At 40.1% G+C, this 17151-nt stretch overlaps 1 protein-coding gene across 8 annotated transcripts in view; it reads right to left on the reverse strand.

Annotated features, from left to right (window-relative positions):
- The window catches only part of TENM2 (teneurin transmembrane protein 2), a 1389831-nt gene that overhangs the window by 460551 nt on the left and 912129 nt on the right, over positions 1 to 17151 (reverse strand). The window lies entirely within an intron of this gene.

A 17151-nucleotide genomic window follows, 5' to 3' on the forward strand; every position in this document is an offset into this window, starting at 1 on the left:
ATGCCCCTCTTACGCCCTCCCAATTGCTATGTAATCATGACCCATTCCAAGTTTATTCAAGCATCCAAGTCAGGATGTCTCCCCAGCCTCTACCATAGATGCCTGGTGAAATTCATTCCCAGGTGCAGAGTCACCAAAGGTGAAACAAGCTGTAGCGTGTCCATGCACTGTCTCACCCCCTCATTCAGCCTCAAACACTGGTGTGGTTAAAACACGTCTCAAAACTTCCAAAGCCATAAACATTCTTGCCTTAAATTCCTTTTTATTCCTGCCATTTTGGGGTAGCTGTTAACGATGATGTTAGCTTACTTTTTTTCTCCTAGGGCCACATATTTTCAACTTTTCTTCCTAGTGATAGGAGCAGACCTCTGACAATTAAACTGCCCCTTGATAGCCATGCCATGATTCATTTGTACAGAGATGTGATAAAGTGTGCTCTTGAAAGTAGAGGCTGAGCCGTGAGACAGGCCTTGGTTTGGTCCCTGGCCTTGACATCTACTGTGGAGTGACTTTGAAAACTTTATTTGATCTATCTGAGCCTCAGTTTTCTAATCTATATAAAGGGAGACAGCCCGTGGTGAGGCTTAAATGAGACAATGCACGTAAAGGAAATAAAACAGAATATATAGTCAACAAAGAGCAGAGATTATTACTATTATTGTTCCAATTTGCTGGCAACCAAAGGCTTAATAACTACAGTTTAGGACATATGTAACCCAAGAAGCAGATTCTTCCGTCTCTACCACCCACAACATGCTCGACACCCTCAGATCTCAGCATAGAATGTCCAAGTATGGGAAAGAGCATCAGCTCTTGCAAATAGGGCTTACGGCAAGAAAGAGTTATCTTTTCTCCATTTCTCTATTTCTTTTCATGCCCTAGCAACTTTATTATCATAGAAACTAGAAAAAATAAAGTTAAATACATTATTAGCATAAGAGATTGTAAAACATGCTTTCTTGGTGTTCAAATAGAAGAATGTTATCTATGGATTAGGTATCTCTTATTCAAAATGCTTGGGACTAGAAATGCTTCGAATTTCAGATTTTTAAAATTTGGAGTATTTGCATTATACCCATTAAACATCCCCAATTCTAAAACCCCAAATCCAAAATGCTTCAAGGAGCATTTTCTTTGAGAATCACGCTGGCACTCAAAAAGTTTAGGATTTTGAAATATTTTAAAATTGGAAATTTCAGATTCAGGATGCTCAACCAGTATCAGCCAATTTTAAAGGGGGTTTTGTATGTTAATTAGAAATAAATTGGGCAGGAGCTAGGGCAAGCACTTTGAAACATAATTTAGGGGATTATTGCACAACTGTATACATGCACTAAAAATCACTAAACTGTACACTTACCGTAAGTGAAATTTTGGTATGCAAATAGACCACCATAAAGAGATCTGGCAACTATATATATAAAAAAGTTAATAAACGAAGAAAGAGAGGAAGTGAGGAGGAAAGAAAGGAGGGAAAGGAGCATGAGGTCTATTCTCTGAATCACAAGTATTTATGCCTCTGTTCTGCATAGTAATATTACTCCCACGAACCCTGAAGTATCAGATCTGTGTCCTGGTAATGGAAAATATGGAGCTCCACAGGAGCCCTACAGGTTTGGTGCTTCCTGACTCCTTGTCCAACATCAACACAGAAAGCAGACCCACTCCCGGAAATAAAGAAAAGTGGAGACTAGGAAAACTGTCACTGGTTCATTTTTGTCTCCATTGAAGACGTCTCTTCTCCCTGGCTCAGTTCTCCAGGGTGCCCTAACCCTCTCTGAAATCTCCCACTTACAAAAACCTACTCTCAAATTTCTACCTCTTCAAAGGAGCAGAGATAGACAGAGCTGATATGCTTAGAATGTCAGTCTCCCCCGGAGAAACCTTGACTGGTGGAATTTTAGGAATGCAATGGGGCATTCTTTACCCCTCTGTTTCCTCCCATGTAAACGGCCATATAAGAGAAACCTGGCCCAGGCAGGCAGATTTGGTGTTCACTGGTAAGAGGTAAAGAATTTGATAAACTCGGAGAAGTGATTGGCCAATTATTGATTTGCTACATTTCTCTGTGTGCCTGAGGCTCTTCCTAATGCCTCCTACGTCAAGCATTTAGGTTTTTCTGCACTCAAGTCTGCTGGTATCTACCTGCAGTCAGCAACTGTCTTTGCAAATACTCATTTGATTTTCTTTGAATATACAGGGTCAACATGCCATCATTTCTAGGACTCACACAAGTTAAGATTTGGCATCTTAGGAAATACCTGCTAGTCTCATAGTGAAAGAATGAAGGTTGACAGGTGTGAGCTTTGTTCAGACATCATTAGTTGCACTACAATGCACCTACACTTACTCAAGCCAACACGAGTGCTTTATCACCATGACAAGAATCAGGAAGAATTCATTTAAATCATCAGAAGATGCAATAAAGAAGCCTACTAGTATAAGCTATACTAGTACACAAAGAAATATGTATACTGTTCAGTGTGTAACTGGTTTAATTTCTTCAAGCTGTGAGGAACACCTTGGGTACCCCTCAACAAAATATTCTGACATGCCTAAAGGAGGAAGATGTTCCTTTCAGGTTTCAAGCTCGATTCATTCCCATCTAAGAGGATCACACATTTTAAGGAATTAGAATGATTCCACATTATTTAGAAATGTGACCAAAATAAATTCTTTCACATTCTAGGCTCTTAGCAGGGTTATTCTACATCATCAGCTCATTTAACACTTCTAGTAACTGGTAATAGGGAAATGTACTATTATGGCTGAGTCATGGGAGGGTCAAGGAAGGTATTAGAAGAAATGTGTTAAGTGGTAAAATATGATTAGTTTTTATCCACACTCCACATTGAGGGTTCAAAGGTTTTAAACAATGAAGGGTCCCTCACTTACTGCTATATTTTGAATGCTTGTGTCTCCTCCCCAATTCATGTTGAAACTTATTTCCCAATGCTACAGTATTGAGAGGTGGGGCCTTTAAGAGGTGATTAGGCCATGAAGGCTCTGCCCTCATGAATGGATTAATGACTTCATAAAAGAGATATAAGAAAGCTGTTTGTTCCTTTTGCACTTCAGGTCTTCCACCACGTGAGGATACCTGATATGGTGCCATCTATGGGGAATGGGCCTTCATCAGATACTAAACCTGCCAGCATGCTAATCTGGGACTTCTCAGTCTCCAGAGCTCTCAGAAAATAAATTTCTGTTCTTATAAATTACCATGTGTGTGTGTGTGTGTGTGTGTGCGCGCGTGCATGTTTTGTTATAGCAACACAAATGGACTAAGACACTTCCTGTGATCTGGTCTTACAACTGAATTACCCATTCTCTGCTTATTGGCCCCACCCAGCTCTCTAAGCCAGGCTGATGTACCCAAGTGTCATACCTCTACCAGTCCATACATACAAATCAAATATGAGCCTGCATTCTGCATTCCTGGCCATCTCTCATGAGGCATATCCCCTGCCCCTGCCAATATTTTGTTCTAACCGGCCTTCCTTCACTCTTGCTTCCTTGGATCTCTGGTTTCCTGTCCCCAAATTGAATTCAATTTAATTTCAACTCTTCTTGCGTCTCCTCCAACATGGGACTTTGTTTATCCGTGAACTCTTTGTACTAGCTCCATTCTCTCCATCCTGTAGCCTTCTGTTCATAGCTCCAATAATACCACTCATCTTGTCCATTGTATTTATCTGTTTAGAGGGTTGGTATTCTCCACTGACTGTTAGTTCCATCAGGATATGGAACAGGTATGATATATCTCTGTACTTTCAAGGCCTAACACTCTGCCAGGCATATGCTGGGCACCCACTTATTGACCAAGGAATAAATAAATGCTGCTTCTCATAACCAGCCACCAAGAAATTTTTAAAAAGTAATAAAAATAAATTATGCCATCAGCAGCCAGAAACATTTGTTTACTAATATGAAATTGCCAAAATATTCTCAGCTCGCACAGCATTGGAACACTTTGACCCTGGGGATTATATGTATGTATATATATATGTGTGTATATATGTGTGTGTGTATATATATATATATATATATACACACACACATATATGTGTATATATATATATATAATTTTTATTTTTTTTCAAATACTGCACATTCAAAGTATAGGGGAAAATTACTGTACTTCTATGGTCAAAGGCCTTTATTCGAGAACTGATAATTTGGAATGAGAGCATTGTTTTTTTTTAAGGCAGTGGTTTTGAAACATAGAATTGAAGTCTAGAACAAAGGAAGATCTAATGAATTCCAGAAGTCAGCCTATTCATCTACTGGGACTACTGGGTATATCTTTTACATTGTCTTCTAAAATTAGTGTGGTTCCTGAAGGAGTTTCTCCACCAGGGAATCAAGAAAGGTTCTGGGATAATTGAAGGGACGCCCAGACAAAGAGAGACTGGTGATTCAAATAGGGTAGGTGTGTTATTTTACAGTCAGCACGGCCTTGTGGAAAACACACATAAAGATAGCAGCCCTTGGCAAAGCCCCCGGGGCTGCCAGCACTCCTCTGCTGATGCCCAACAGAACTGAAATTCAGTGGAAATCAAGTAGCAGATTATGCGTGCTGCAAGACTTGAAAACTAACATGCGGCCTAATGAGCATATTATAACTGCAGGCTCTGCTTGTTAACTGTTGAAAATATTTTCACAAGGCTTTTGGTATGGCAGGATAATGCTAGTTAGGAAACATCTATGCTGAAAGGGAACTCTATGTAAGCTAGGCTTGAGCAAGTCACCTGGATAATGCCAGTGATTAGAAATGAATCATATCACATCTGGTCTTGGGTGTTCCATGACAGACTTCCGTTGGTTTTCTCAGAGACCTGAAATAAACGACATTATAATCTTGTCAAAGAGAAGGACTATGGAGCTACTACTAGAGGGACCCAAGATGTTCCTCTGATCTGTTAAATAAAACCCAACTCAAGACTTGCCTCTAACAGGAACCAGGAAAATTCCTAGATGACATCTGTGGCATTCTGTAAGAGCCAGTTTTTCAGGGATTACTTTGTGCATAGAAACATACGCATGCACATTGTGCAGATAAAAAGGACCTCCAGTGGACTGTCCAGCCAGATCTGTTATCCTCATATTTTCAAGGTGTAATCATATACTTTTCCTCATGTGGATCTGCATACAACACGGGGTGGTAACACTGACCAAAGCTCATCAGTGATTCTCGGTTGGGGGTGCTTAGCTATGATATGGGATAGTTAGCAAAACACACATGCCTAGGGCCTACCCCAGGCCGACTGAAACAGAACTTCTGGGGATGGGCCCCAGGTATCTGAATTTTTGTACAAAGCGAACATCTCACATGGGTCTGATAACTGATGATCAAACTACGACCATCATAGATAATATATTTAGACTGGGAATAGACATGCCCAACACAAGGTATCCTTCTTTTGACCTTGGGGGTCAAAATGGTTGTTTAGGGACCTGAAATGGTTGTTAGACCTAACTTATCACACTGTTAAGGGTCTGCCACAGTTTTCAAGACCCTCTAAACACAGGCATGTCTGGAAGGAGAGCTGCATGAACATCTATCAGCTCACAGGTTTAGTCAGAGTGAACCCTAACACAAGGCATCTTAATTAGAGCTTTTTCTAAAAGTTAGTCCTTGTATTTCTCAGTTTTCATTTTATCATGTACCTTTATTATTTATGTAACATTTTTTCTTTAAGCAAATTTGATTTTCCCCCAAGTAGATGCACTTATTTTAAAAGACATTTAAGTCACCACCAGAAAAGTAAAAGCGTCTGCCATAAATAGAAAGCAAAGGCCAAAATAAATACAGTGAAAAGAAAGTAAGATTACAAAAACACTCAACAAGAGATGTTCTCCTTGATTTCATCTGAAGGACTAAAGAGAGTTGGAAATGGAATAACTTCTTCACCATGCGATTTGAAGTTGTTTAATGCACATTATTGTGCATTTAAAATCTCAAGTATATCCCCTCCCCTGCATTTACACACCCAGAGGAAGGCTCCCCCATTTACCCTGCTGGGAGATACACCTGAGTACCTCTCCAGAATGTCTGGGTCATGAGCCCTGCAGAGGGAGAGTTGGAGAGCAGATGCATGGGTCCTGGCGCAGGAGGGCCACTACAGGGGCTTGAACATGGGAAGCCCATGCAGTCCCCTTGGACATTACAGTTTTGTCCCAGGCCACCTGGGTGCTGACTATTCCTAACCCCGCCAAAGCCTCCTGATCAGGTGTTCATGGACGGCAGTGCAGAGGTGGGGACAATTGGGCAGAAGAGAGAGAAATGTTCTTTTATTCCAGGTTTGAAACTCATCAAGGGTAGGGTTCAGCATACTAACTCCTTTTCTGACTGTAAAGATAAAAAGATAAAATAGCTCCCTCAACCACAGTGGAGTTTAGTGTGTCTTTGACAAGCAGCATAATTAAGATCTAGCATAAACACAGAGCCTCTGAGGACAGTAAAAGCTGACTAAATGGGAATTTGTTCTGTTTGGCTTTTCTTTCCTTTATTTAGTTTTCCTGTGGAAGTTTCACTTTGAAGCAGGGCCGGCCCTAGGCAAAAGTGCAGAGTCTGCGATCTGTTGGAATACTATGCCTGCTCTGTCTTACTCCTTTGAGTGCTTCAGCCCTACGTCAGTCAATGCCACCCATAGAAGGGGCTTTCCTCGAACTGCACAGCCCCTCTTCAGTCTACCCTGGCCCCACCAGCCTTCTTCCCTAAAGAGCGGTGTGAAATGCCTGGTACTGTGCCTGCCTCTACATAGTTGGAGGTTCTCATCTTCTTCCTCTTGTCCTAATTCACCAGGAACTTGCTCTCTGCTGTGGGCTGATTGGAGTGGCGAATAGGGGGCTGGCAGCAGCTTCTTTGTTGTTTAACAAGGGCTTTTCCAAAGCAATGACCCGCTTGGAATCTTTAAATTATAGAAAGCTGATGGTGATGGGGCAGGGGAGCAGGAGGCCTTCACTTTCAGTGCTGGTAAAGCTGACATCTGTGTGGTAGGGGTGTCAAGACTCTGGCCTGCAGTTAGCTTGCGCCTGGATGTGAATCCCAGCTCTTCCACTTTCTAGCTGAGTAAACTTGAATAAATGGAAACTGAAGCACCATTCTTTCATCAGTAAAGAGGACTTTCAGGATGAGTCATTGAAAAAGATTATGAAATGCACTTTGCATAGTTTCTGGAATTTAATAATCACTTACTCAAATTTCTTGTTATTATTATCCATATTATCAAAATGGTGCCAGAACCACCCATTGGTCAGGATGAACTAATTCAAGCACATGCAACTTTGGTGGAGTCATAAACACATTGTGTTAGATCCATGTTTCCCCCTTAAACTACTTCAAAAGATTTTTTTTCCTGCAGCTGTCAGTCAGCAACAAGTTTTCTTTCCTTTCCTTTTCTGACAGAGTACTCATTTCTCACATATAGCATCCCTCTTCATTTCCTAGACAGTGGCCAAAAGGCAGTGATCTCAAAGGCAATGAGAGAATTAATTATAACATGAGAAGCATTCTCAACCTTCAGATCTGTAATGACAGGTAAATAGTATAATTTGAAAGGAACATATTTTTTGTCCTCAGAAATGCTTACATGTTGAAGGGGTTTCTATTTACCCACCACACACATTGCGATAGAAATGCAGTGACTTACAATAGTGCTGCTATTAACCCCACTGCCACAAACGCTTGCAGGTGCTACCACAGGAAAATGAGCATCTATCTTCCAGTTTCAAATTAGTCCATAATGGGTAGTTTGATGAAGACATTATTTCTAAACAAGAAGTTCCCTAAATGCTAATTGCTTCTAAGAGCTGTTCAGTTAAAGGGGACAAATATTTCCGCTCATTAAAGGGGATGCCATTTAGAATGGGTCCTAGTTAATGCAAGGAAGCTTTAAGTGGGATGCCGAAAGAAAAAGGAGGTCAGGACTCCAAGGACCAAGTGACACCTCCCACACACCAAGGTGACAGACTGAAGGGCCTTGGGATGGATCTGGCTTAAAAATCAGCAGATCTGACAACACTGAGTGCATATTTCTTCATGTCAACAATTGCTAAGTCCTTACCTCAGCAAAACGGTCAAATGATTGTCAATGTTAGGCTAAGATTACTAACAAACAGAGATTCCACTTCCTTATTACCATTAATAACTTATCTGGATGGTATTCAACAGGGGATTGTAACAAACTGGAGAGTGGATCCATGTTTGGCTCCTATAGAGCATAGAGCTATGACTCCAATATTGACAAATGCCACATTGACAATATGAAGGAGGAAAGAATAAGAAAAAAAAAACTGTCCTCAAGGAGGACATGCCTGACTCACGCTGCATCAGGACTTTGAAAGCCAGCTAGAGAGAATTCCAGAGAGGCTACAGAAACACTTGAACATGGACAGCCCATGTTAACAGCAACTCCCAAAAGATGTGCAACTTTCATATTCGAGTTGCTATTGCCAGCCTACGAAGAATGTTAAGGCAATCTCCTACGAAGAAGGTATGGCATCCCTACAGCCATGAGCCACTCCCAACTCTACAGGAGAGACAAACATTTATCAAATCTGCACACGCACACACACACATACACACACACACACACACACGCACCCCAAATGAACTGTGATAAATGCTTTGAAAATAAAAAAGATGCTGATAAGAGTGTATAAATGGGAGAATTGACTTAAGGATATCATGAAAGGCATCACTCAGGTATTAATATTAACTGAGTTCTTTGCTGCGAGTTGAGTACATGAAGGTACAGAAGGAAGAGCAAGGAAGAGTGAGCAATATGTGCAAAGACCCACAGTGATTTGCAGAAACAGAGAGCAAGTCAGTACATCTGGAACCAGCAAGCATGGAGAGAAGATTGAGTTAAAGCTGCAGAGTAGACCATGTAGCCCCTTGTGGGATTTTGGTCTTGATCCAAAGAACAATTGCATAAAAGGTTTTTTGGGTCAGAGGCAGGATAACACATGATAAGATTCTAATTGAACTGTGAAGAATATATCAAGAGGATCAAGAGTAGATATGACTAGATTAGGTAGGAAGTCACCATGGTGCCAGAGGAGGAGACAAGATGGTGGTGCCAGTGGAGACAAAACCAACCCCTTTGTAGGTGCCCTTGTTTCTATCTCTCTACTTTCTGGAGGTCACTGCTTCCTTTCCATTACTTTCTCTAGCATCCATAGTCTCCTACTTCTTTCCCCTTTGCTTTCACCAAAACCACCTACTCTTCTTTAAAAATAATAATAAAGTAACAACAAGAAGAACAAAATGCATTCTTACTCACAGAGGTATCTCCGTCATTTGACATCTTATTTCTCTCCTTATTTCTAAAGAAGTAATTTCTTATGCACATTGCCTCGAAGTCTTCTCAACGTTTTGAAAATCTGGTTTGTCTTCATCACTTCAGTGACACAGTTCTCTTGACAGTCATTAGTTACCTCCCTGATTATATATGTGTGGCTACTGTTTGCCTTGATGTATACTATTTTGCTGCATTTAACAATATTGTTCACATCATTTTTTTTTGGAAATTCTTTCTTTCTTTTACTTTTGGGAGCAATGTACCTCTGGTGCTTCTCGTGGCTCCTCCACCTTGTATTCTCCATTGCCTTCAAGACTTTTTTCTCTCCTTTGTAATCCTCACTCTAGATTGCAAAGATCTAGATCTAACTTTCTACCGTAGAGAGGTCCTTAGATGGGTCTTCTCTGGGTCATTCCCTTGCAAAATCTAACTTAATTTAATGTGGATTTCTCCCTTAACATCTTTTCCAAAATCCATTTAGAAGCCTCAAATCACTGGGATGATAGACTAGATGTGATTTTACATATCACCATTACTGAATTCTCAGAATGTTAGGGGGAAAAGCAAGCATAAATATTATCTTTCCCCAAAACACTTCCCTGCAAAAGAACTTCCTCATTTGTCCACCTGTACCAATCTCTATTTCTTACCTGTGTTTCCTGCACATTTTGACCACATTAATCTTTCTACAACCATACTTCAGTGAGACTACTATTTTGCTTAAAAACAAAACAAAAACACCTCCCTAAGGGTGAGGATTCTCCAGCCTGGCATTGAGGTCACTCTCTAATCTGACACCAATCCTTCCCTCAATCTCAGCCGTAATTTTCACTAATCTACCCAAATTTCAGGTAAGCTTAATGAATTGCTCTAGTTAGTATCCCTCATTCCTGATTTTATCTGTAAAATAAAATTTTATTTTGGAATAATTTTAGCATATAGAGAAGTTATAAAAATAATCCAGTGAGTTCACTAGAAACCTTCACCCAGTCTCCCCAATGTTAACCTCTTGCCTAACCACAGTACATTTGTGAAAAGAAAGAAATTAACATCAGCACATTACTATTAACTAACCTGTAGGTTTCATCAGGTTTTTCTGTCCCAGGATGCAATCCAGGAAACCATATTGCATTAGTAACGTGCTTTAAGTTCTCATTAGCATTGCTTTGCCTAAATGTCCCTTCCCTGCACCAATTATCTTTCAAGGACCTTGCAGCTTTTTCTTTTCCACAGTGTTTCTAACTTTGTGCCAAGAATCTGACTCCTACTCACCTTTCATGTGAAACATGTCCCCAAGACAGTGGCCTACTTCTTTCTCCTTCCTTCAAACTCTTCCAGATCTTACTCTTTATTGCACGAATTTGACCCTTGTCCTATACACCCACATCAACTTCAGCAACCAGAACACAGAAGGAATCAGCAAATACCTACTGAATCATTGCCAATCATGTTGATAGCAAATGCATATTGTAAAGGAGCCATCACAAATGTAATTTTTCCCTAACATTTTCCTAGTAGAGGAATTGCTACTGATGACTTGACCCTGCTAACACCTTTCTGCCTAAGCTGCCAGGACCAAAACAATTTATTTACCTTTCAGGTTCACCAGCAGAAGCCACAGCTTTGAAATAAACATGTGTAATTTGTCATGCCCAAAGTAACTGTTTATTTTTCTCAAACAAGTGTTTTATTTGGCAAACGTGTACCACCTGTAGCATTTGTGTAATGTGTGTTTGTAGAGGCAGCTTTGGATTTTATCTGGGTTGTGAGTGGACTGGTGGGCGACATAGCTACTGTAATATATTCTTCAATTAAATAGGTGGATAGAAATAGAATTTAAATATTCAGGAATAATAATTGTTGGGGAGAGGAGCCCTAAGCGATATTCCTCACTGTCTATCATTTTTCTATTCTTACTTCTCAAATTTAGGGCTTATTAACATTTTTCTAATATTTCTCTCCAAGCAAGCAGAAAGGTGCATACAGAAGTGAAAGTGAAGACTAATAGAAAGTTTGCTATGCTGCAATACAATGCTTTGTACTCTAGTTGGTCATGCTTGCTCACTTCTTAGTGCTTCTTTTTTTTTTTTTTTTTTTTTTTTTAGATAGGGTTTTGCTCTGCCACCCAGGCTGGAGTACACTGGCACAGCCATGGCTCACTGCAGCCTTGACCTCTTGGGATCAAGTGATCCTCCTGCCTCAGCCTTCTGAGTAGCTGGGACTACAGGCCTGTGCCACCATGATTAGCTAATTTTTGCATTTTTTGCTGGAGACGGCGTTTCGCCATGTTGCCCAGGCTGGTCTCGAACTCCTGGGCTCAAGTGATCCTCCCACCTTGGCCTCCCAAAATGCTAGGGTTACAGGCATGAGCCACTGCACCTGGCCTCTTGAAGTCTCTTAAGGATAAACTATGATTTGAGAGATAATACATTATTTACATGTGGTTTTAGCAAAAAGAAAGGGAGAAAAAGATGAAAGATAAAGGCTAAAAAGAGATAAGTTGAAAAGTAATAATATTAATAGATATTTATTTTAAGTATTTAGCATAATCTACTAGGTATGGCTACATAATAATTGTCATTATTTTCTCCTTTAAACCTCAAAAACTCTCTTCTTCCATCCCACGAAGCCATTATTATAACCCATTTTACAGATGAGAAAACAGAAGCTCAGAGATGTTAAGTCATTTGCTCAAGATCATACAGTAGGAAGTAGTGGAGTTCAGATTTGAACTTGGTTTTCTCTTGATCTCAAAGCCCAGCTTGCACTAACTACCTCAGAAGCGAAGGTGAGAATACTCACCAGAATTTAATTTAACTATGAAGGGCAAGCTCTCTCAAGGCTTTACTAGCAAGGACAGGCTCTTTCACCCAGCCTATTTCTAAAGCCAGTTGGAACTCATAATTTACTAATGGTCCAGGGGAATCCAGGAAGTGTGTGTACAAAAAGAAAAGATTTCCTTCCTGGCATACTTCGTGTGTGGCAGGATGGGCAGAAGGAAGAATGAGACAAACTGGAAAGCTCAGTCAGGGACTGAAACCTCAGAGGGGCAGGCTCCTGCAGAAACCGTGAAAATGTTACTGGACCTAGAGCAAAACTCTTTTCATACCATTTCACAGGCTGACACCGATATTATCATGTAAATGCCTGTTAACAGAACAATACCTCCTGGGGTAAAAATGAGTCACCTTTTTTTTTTTTTTTTTTTCCATTTTTCAAAACAGGCAGTAAGACCCCTATGCAGATTTATCTGACCTCTGGTAACGGTTCCCAGGGAGCCATTATGTTCTACTGTGTGAAACACTAGCTCTGGAGGAAGTCCTTAAACTTAAGGATGTACACAACTGCTCTTTGTGGCTCCCAAGGAGCTATTATAGTCAGTGAGATGGACAGAACACGTTGTCTTCAAGTCTCGAGCAACCCTCTGGAGCCACACGTGACCATCACATCTCCTGATGCATGCTTCTGGTTGGGATATGTTCCAAATATCTTTCCGCACCTGTGCTACAAACAATAATGGGGAAATGGGCCCTGAGCAGAAAGAGTCTCTTCCCAACCTATGCTACCAGTCTCTGCCTTCATCCTCAAGCTGTCCCAGGCTACACAGAATGACCTATAAGCCAAAGGCAATGGCTGATCCTGCGTAGGTTGTAATGACATCATCATGGCCATAACCATATTTTTCCTAAAAGGAAAATTGTGAGCTGGGAAGAAGCTGTAATGAAGGCTCAGGGCTGTTATGATTTACTTAAGGCATGGTTTGCAGATTTATTTGCCTAGAGGGCTTAGGAAGATCCCATAAATGAGCAAGGCCAGCTTTGTGAAACTGCAGCTGTCTTGACCTGCTTTTCACTTGTCCACTTTTGATAGAGGCATAGGAATAACAAATAGTTTACTCTCCTCTTTACCATAGGAAAAACAATAACTTCAAGCTTGATCCTGTAAATGGCAAGTGACACTCTTCCTCACTGCTGCAGGTGAGTAGGGATGATGAGAGAGTGGATGGAGTATGGAGAGTGGGGATGATGGCTCCCTGGAAAATGTATGTTCCATCCGAAGAGTCAACTGTCTTTGCACTCCACCTGACTCTGAGACACATGGGGATGTGGCCCAGCGGTCAGGCTGTCTGATGTTTCAAGAGCAATTGGAAATCTAGATGTGTTTTGTTTTTAATTCTAGCTTACTCATTCCAAACTTTCTTAAGCACTATGTAGGTCATACAAGACAGGTTTGATTCATTAAATGATCAGAGAGGGCTGAAATCAAGACTGGATCTCTCTTCCTGATTCTTAATCGAAGAATTTGGGATCATCATACTTAGGGTTCCAATTATTTTTCCTGTGTGTTACACAACCATTATCCTCATTCATTTTTATATATATATTTATATATTTTTATATATTATAATAATATATAAATATTTATAATATATAAATATATAATAAATATATATAATATATAAGTATATATAAATATATAATATATATTATCTATTTCATATATATGAGAATTTACTATATGTAAAGCACTTCACTATCCATCCTGCGGAATATTTACATATTTCAATATGTAAGGTGTACATGTATTACATTATACATAAGATACACAGATTATAAAAATACACACATGCATACACATATAAAATAGTTTCTGTTTTTAGGAGTTTACAATGCATGAGAGAAATCAAAAGTACACAAAAAACTGAAATATAATAGCTAAACCATCACTTGAGATCTTTTATTGAAGGCATGGTGTTTTGCTAGATAAATTCTAAGAATATTACCAAGACTCTAGGCTTACACACTTGGGGTTTACAATCCAAGCCAAACACATTCTTGTGGGCAGCTATTGAGATACAGGGAAATAGAAACCTCTGGCAGAGACATGCATGGCCATGAGATTTTTGCATCATATTCTGGGGGTTGGGGTGAAAAATGGAAGGCAAAAATATTTTTCACTGGATTACAAATAAGGAAAAATCAGTGTGGTCACTGAATGCCTACTCTGCCAGTGATAGAGAAACATTTTGTGTTCAATGTAGAAAGCATTTGATGGAGAAGACTTGTTTTCAGAGAATGTTTGCCCCATGGGAATATTGCCACCTGGGGGCTTAGGGCAAAGGTCTTTGCAGGGATCCTATGGGGAGAAGGTTAGAGAAAGGATTGCCAAAAAGTGACTTGGAAACTGAGCGCCTCCTCTTTCCACGACGTCATGTCTCTGTTGGAATCTATGTTGCTAATAATATTGGTTCCCACAGAAATGGTGCAAGATGGCGGAGGCACCTCTGGGACTGAGGGGTGACGAGAACAGTTCCCTGTTTTATAATCTGAAGCGTCCAGGCACTGCAACGCTTACGTTTCTGGGTTTGCTTTTCGGCATGGACTATCTGAAAGCCCATTATTCCTCTCTCTATTTTGGTTCCTCTGTGTTAAAAAATGATGTTCTGGCAGTTGGAGAAGGCAAGCGTGTGCATTTTCTAAGTAGGAATCATGCAGAGTCGAACATCGCTTTACCCAAATAAAACTTTTGCTTTCAGACTTTCAGTGGGCATGTTCCTTTTTTTAGCTTAAAAATTTTCTGGTCTGTATTAACAGCTTCTTTCACCAGCTTAGTCTCTCCCATTTTGCCAGCTGTGGACTCAGCCAGTGTGATTTCTTTTGTGCCCTGCTTTAAACAGTCTTAGAAACAGACCGTATTCTGCCATCAATCCATGCAGAGAAATCGCACTGACACGAATGGAGGCTCTGGGCAGGAATCAAAGCCGGGGCATGGCTTCATCGTATCTTTTTTTTAAAAAAAGTCTGCTTTTTATTTTGTCTGTTACTAACAAAAAGTACACTCAAAGAACTGAGATAGAGGTTAAATCAAGAAACCAGGCAATGGGAAACTCAACTGTCTTGATGTCATTTCTTTATCTGTAAACTCTAATGGGATCTAGTCCTGTTTAAAATGGTAAAGTATGAAAATTGTATAATGACAATAAAAACGATGCTGGTTAACATTTATTAAGTACATATTATGTCTCCAGCACTGTGCTGGGTACTATTTTTAAATAATAACCTGCTAGAGGAGGAGCTCTTATTAAAGTCCAATTTCATTCTGCTGGTAAGCTGAGCCAGGATTTGAATTAAGGCAGTCTGACTGCAGATAGCATACTCTTAACTACTTCTCTAAACTACCTTTAGTACCAAAGAATATTGTTGCTCTGAAAATAAACAAATGAAAGCACATACTAAGATGGTTTATTAGAGAAAGCTGGCTGGAATCTAAACAACACGATCAAAGAAGCAGCAAAGAAAACCAACCCAAATGACTTTATGTGGATGCTATAATAATCATTAATCACAGGACATTCAAAGTGTCCAACCAACCTGGAAGAGGACAGACCCATGCACCAGGAGCAGCCAGACTTGGCTGGGCGATCCAGAGAAGAAATGCTGGAATCCGCCCCGTCCACCTGTCCAGGATTACCTCTGGCTCCTCATCCACTCAAGTCGAGGAATGAAGTGAGTTTAGCTTTGTAAATAGGCCAGCAATTGGGATGAGGGTGAAGCAGCCACTGACCTAGGACTGGTTCTGGCTTCCCACAATGGGTAGCTCTTACTTAGGAGTCCTCTGGTCAGGGGCTATTAGGGTTACATTACCCTACTTTTACTTCCATATCAGACAAGTTGGACAGAGACCAGGAAAAGAAAAATATGGATTTCAAGTGGTTGCAAATTTTTGCTTAGAAATTATTTTTGAGGCCTAGCCTGATTATCTGTTAGTTTTTTTATTAATATCTTTGTTCAATTAGAAAACATTTATCAACCAGGTACTATAGTGTGCATTGGAGGCAATGCTAAGTAAGACACAGTGGTTCTTCTCAAGATGCTCATAGATTCATAGATCACAGGACTGTGCAGTAGGTCTAGTGGGGTAGAGCTGCAGCAGGTATGGTCAGCTTGACCCACAAAGATTTTGTTAATTCCTACCTGTCATTTTGAAGAGTTGCTATTAGGACTCAATTTCCCAGTACCTGCATCTAGGAAGGGCTACTTGACCATTAATGGAAAGGAGTGACATAAGTCACTTCTTGGCTCAGTAATCGAGAAACAAGGGTGACTTTGCCATGGCTGAATGGAGAGGAAGCTGATGATCTAAGGAAGAGCCCTAAATAATAACAAAGAAGACTGGACCTTTGGCCGTTGGACCATAGTGAGAGTGAGAGACACTAAGTCACTGGAAATCTAAGTTTTTCTGTTACCACAGCTTGCACTGCCTTAATTAATACATGATCTATAAGAAAAGTGTTGTTGAAGACCCATTATGTGATGAGTTTTACCTCTTTGACTCTCAGAGGACTGAGATATTTTCCTTATTTCTGAGATCTTCTTTGGCATTTCACTGTGCCTTGTATATGCTGCTAACAATTACTAATGACACTTTTATCACAATAATGAGTTGTAAATCGGTGGTTTTTTCTTTATGCTATAGATTTAATTGAAGAAATATTTTCACAGATTCCTTTACTGTCAATTAATCTGTGCATCCCATGTTTTAGGGAATTTTGTAATTTCAATAATCCTTGGGAGTAAATCAAGTTAAGGAAGAGAAAAGCAATACTAGGAGCTAGCAACTGTGCTAAGACCATTTTACATATCATATGCTTTCAATTAATCCTCACAAAAATCCTATGAAGGAGGGGACTGGAGTAAAGCAATTGGCCCAAAGTCACACAAAGTCATTCAATAACTATCAGGATCTGAACTCATTATCTGAAGTCAAAAGTAGGGCCTCTAACAGCTATGCATGTGTCTTCTCAAACAGTGTAGTAAATAAAAACAGTCCTACCCACTTGGCA

This window comes from Nomascus leucogenys, chromosome 2 (assembly GCF_006542625.1).
Source record: "Nomascus leucogenys isolate Asia chromosome 2, Asia_NLE_v1, whole genome shotgun sequence".
Classification (NCBI taxonomy): Eukaryota; Metazoa; Chordata; class Mammalia; order Primates; family Hylobatidae; genus Nomascus; species Nomascus leucogenys.